This window comes from Bombus impatiens, unplaced genomic scaffold (genome assembly GCF_000188095.3).
Source record: "Bombus impatiens unplaced genomic scaffold, BIMP_2.2 scf_0986, whole genome shotgun sequence".
NCBI lineage: Eukaryota > Metazoa > Arthropoda > Insecta > Hymenoptera > Apidae > Bombus > Bombus impatiens.
In genome coordinates, this window is record NT_177405.1 from 1 (window position 1) to 4,821 (window position 4,821).

Below are 4,821 nucleotides of genomic sequence, written 5' to 3' on the forward strand. Positions count from 1 at the left end.
TGAATGAGTGACTGATCTGCGGGTGTGTATACCCGGTGGAAGGATGGGGACCGTTTGAAAGATGTAAAATCGGTATTGTCTTGGGAGACGATGCTGTCTCGGAGGAAAGTTAAGGATGGGTGTGTCTCGCGCACGGGACCATCGGATTTGTTGGAGACGATGTTAGTTAAGAGAGTGAGGGAACTAGGCTTCGTCGTTAATTGGTTAAACGAAGGGTCTTAACCGCCCTCGAGAGAATGTGGGTAGTAGGAGGAAAGTTGCATCATACGTGAGAAAAACTAACTTTCCCTTGACCAGCCGTGGTAGACAATAGTCTTTGGCAATTCTTGGGAAATAGACGTTTGTTTGGTTTGAAGGACCTTTACGAGGAAATCTATGAGATTTATGGAAGGTACTTGAGGCTATTGAGGGTACGCTGCGAGTATCCGAAGACATCTGGTTGCCATAGTGTCGGCGGTGTGTGGCCTGGGTTAGGTAGAGTGTTACGCGACGTAACACATATAATGGGACACACGTTGTATTAGGAATCAAACTCTGCATTGTTTGACTTCCCCTCACTATCACTATTCGTAACACTTCTCTGAATCACTTCACTGGAGCGCTCAATTGCTTACACACGTCTGTTCACCTCGGTTGCCCGAGCTGTTCTGTGGTTGTCTCTTTGGCTGTGAGTTTAGGATACTTACTTATATATAGGGCTTTGTAGGCTGAACAGCCTTTGCAGTTAGCAGGATGGTCACCTTGACAGTGGATGCACTTCGCTGGGGTTTCCGGTGATTTAGTGCACTGGTTAGTGGGGTGTGTACCTGCACATTTAACGCAGCGGAAATTACGGTTGCAGTATTTCTGCGTGTGACCGTACCTTTGACACCGTTTACATTGCACTATCTCTTTCTTTATTAAAGGAGGTTCGATTTTCACTACCGAGGTCATTAGTCCAGTTGTTATAGATTTGTTTGTTATTTGGTTTTTGTTTTAAATCAATGAAGAATAGGGATAGCGGGTTTTTTGAAATTCTATGTCTAATGTTGCTTATATTTGTTACTTCGTGGCCAAGATTTAAGAGAGATTATTTATTTTTAGTTTATATTACTGTTTGTTGATATCTTTCTCAATGGACTTTACCATTGTTTGTATATCGATGACATCATTAACAAATATAGGTGGGAGAGGGGAATTTTTTTGCGTTCTTCCCTGTTTTACTACGTCCACGAACTTTAGTTCGCGACGTATTTACGGCTTATTTTGGCGATGCGTTCGATTTTTGGTTTTTTCGCATTGTTTATCTTTTCGTTGAGCTTTTTGCGTAGCTCTACTAGCTTGGGGCATCCATCGTTGACACGGGGTGTCTTGCTTTGTGCCTGCTTGCTTTGTGTCGTAATTCCTCGTTCTTTTTCTTTATGTTTTCCAAGATCGTATTTTGCATTGTTGTGACCGTTTGAAAGATGTAAAATCAGTATTGTCTTGGGAGACGACGCTGTCTCGGAGGAAAGCTAAGGATGGGTGTTAGTTAAGAGAGTGAGGGAACTAGGCTTCGTCGTTAATTGGTTAAACGAAGGGTCTTAACCGCCCTCGAGAGAGAGTGGGTAGTAGGAGGAAAGTTGCATCATACGTGAGAAAAACTAACTTTCCCTTGTCCAGCCGTGGTAGACAATAGTCTTTGGAAATTCTTCGGAAATAGATGTTTGTTTTGTTTGAAGGACCTTTACGAGGAAATATATGAGATTTATGGAAGGTACTTGAGGCTATTGAGGGTACGCTGTGAGTATGCGAAGACATCTGGTTGTCATAGTGTCGGCGGTGTGTGGCCTGGGCTAGGTAGAGTGTTACGCGACGTAACACATATAATGGGACACACGTTGTATTAGGAATCAAACTCTGCATTGTTTGACTTCCCCTCACTATCACTATTCGTAACACTTCTCTGAATCACTTCACTGGAGCGCTCAATTGCTTACACACGTCTGTTCACCTCGGTTGCCCGAGCTGTTCTGTGGTTGTCTCTTTGGCTGTGAGTTTAGGATACTTACTTATATATAGGGCTTTGTAGGCTGAACAGCCTTTGCAGTTAGCAGGATGGTCACCTTGACAGTGGATGCACTTCGCTGGGGTTTCCGGTGATTTAGTGCATTGGTTAGTGGGGTGTGTACCTGCACATTTAACGCAGCGGAAATTACGGTTGCAGTATTTCTGCGTGTGACCGTACCTTTGACACCGTTTACATTGCACTATCTCTTTCTTTATTAAAGGAGGTTCGATTTTCACTACCGAGGTCATTAGTCCAGTTGTTATAGATTTGTTTGTTATTTGGTTTTTGTTTTAAATCAATGAAGAATAGGGTTAGCGGGTTTTTTGAAATTCTATGTCTAATGTTGCTTATATTTGTTACTTCGTGGCCAAGATTTAAGAGAGATTATTTATTTTTAGTTTATATTACTGTTTGTTGATATCTTTCTCAATGGACTTTACCATTGTTTGTATATCGATGACATCATTAACAAATATAGGTGGGAGAGGGGAATTTTTTTGCGTTCTTCCCTGTTTTACTACGTCCACGAACTTTAGTTCGCGACGTATTTACGGCTTATTTTGGCGATGCGTTCGATTTTTGGTTTTTTCGCATTGTTTATCTTTTCGTTGAGCTTTTTGCGTAGCTCTACTAGCTTGGGGCATCCATCGTTGACACGGGGTGTCTTGCTTTGTGCCTGCTTGCTTTGTGTCGTAATTCCTCGTTCTTTTTCTTTATGTTTTCCAAGATCGTATTTTGCATTGTTGATGCTTTCGTTGAGATAAACTGGATTCTTGTGATTGTACGACTTCGAATCTGTTTTTTGTTGGAATTGCCGACGGTGGAGAGCTTCTGGTCTGTTTCATGTTTTCTTTTTTCCGACGATCGGTCGCATCTCGTGTGTTGTTTTCTTCTTGGTTTATGCTTTCTTGGCTACTATATATTCTTTTGTTCCTATTTATCAGGTATGGCGGAGGATTATGTTCCCGTGTCTTTTGTGCTATCAGTATTACACTGCTGTTGGTGTCCTTGGTCGTCTTTTGTGTTATAATTTTTCTTCACGTGGCTTTTTTTGTTGCGTTTATGGCGGGGTCCGCTTCCTTACTTTTGGCTTCATTATCGTCGTCTCCTATTTTTTTATTTATAGTGATGATGGTACATGCACTATTTTTCAATTTTTGTCACTCCCCCTTTGTTGTTTTTTTTTTTTTTTTTTTTTTTTTCGACGTATTTACGGCTTATTTTGGCGATGCGTTCGATTTTTGGTTTTTTCGCATTGTTTATCTTTTCGTTGAGCTTTTTGCGTAGCTCTACTAGCTTGGGGCATCCATCGTTGACACGGGGTGTCTTGCTTTGTGCCTGCTTGCTTTGTGTCGTAATTCCTCGTTCTTTTTCTTTATGTTTTCCAAGATCGTATTTTGCATTGTTGATGCTTTCGTTGAGATAAACTGGATTCTTGTGATTGTACGACTTCGAATCTGTTTTTTGTTGGAATTGCCGACGGTGGAGAGCTTCTGGTCTGTTTCATGTTTTCTTTTTTCCGACGATCGGTCGCATCTCGTGTGTTGTTTTCTTCTTGGTTTATGCTTTCTTGGCTACTATATATTCTTTTGTTCCTATTTATCAGGTATGGCGGAGGATTATGTTCCCGTGTCTTTTGTGCTATCAGTATTACACTGCTGTTGGTGTCCTTGGTCGTCTTTTGTGTTATAATTTTTCTTCACGTGGCTTTTTTTGTTGCGTTTATGGCGGGGTCCGCTTCCTTACTTTTGGCTTCATTATCGTCGTCTCCTATTTTTTTATTTATAATGATGATGGTACATGCACTATTTTTCAATTTTTGTCACTTCCCCTTTTTTGTTTTTTTTTTTTGTTTCTTTTCTATCATTGAATAACTGTATAGATTGACGCGCTCACTGCCAGGACCAAAGCCTAGTATCCCTTTTGGGCTCAGAAATTCGTCCTGTTCGAAGATTCACGATCAACTGTAAAAAAAAAACAAAAAACAAAAAAAAAACAGGAAAATCACTCAAATCTGGTGACCAGAGCTAAAGAGTTAGAGGATAAACAGGAAAGCACAGACGAAGAAAAGCACTACACGCAAGAAGAAAAGGCAACCACAAACTGGACCAACAAAAGAGGCCACAACGCCAAATGCAATTGTGGAATTAATAAAAAAAAAAAAGAATGAGGTACTACGAGGCAAAACGGGAAGACACACACTCTTCTCGCCATCGAAGCAATCAACGCCGCAGCAACGAAGCAACCAAAGGCAAAATATTTTGCGTTAACTGGAAAAATTACGAACACCCCGCGTCATACGAGGGATGCTCCAAGCTAGTAGAGCTGCGCAAAAAGCTCAACGAAAAGATAAACAATGCGAAAAAACCAAAAATCGAACGCATCGCCAAAATAAGCCGTAAATACGTCGCGAACTAAAGTTCGTGGACGTAGTAAAACAGGGAAGAACGCAAAAAAATTTCCCTCTCCCACCTATATTTGTTAATCCCAAGCCACCACCAATCTACATAGACGCTAAAATAATAGACCCCCTTATTGATTTGCTAAACAGCACGGCAGGAAAAGAAAACTACACCATTAAACAACTCAAACTGGATCAGGTAAAAGTACAAACTAATACCTCAGAAATCTATAGGAAAGTGACAAAAGCGCTAAAGGAAAAAAGCGCTGGGTATCGTACTTGCCAACCCAAATCTGATAAAAGCTACAAAGCAGTAATCAGAGGTTTACATCCTAAAACAAATACAAACAACATATGCGAGTAATTGGCCAAGATCGGACACCAGGCAAGA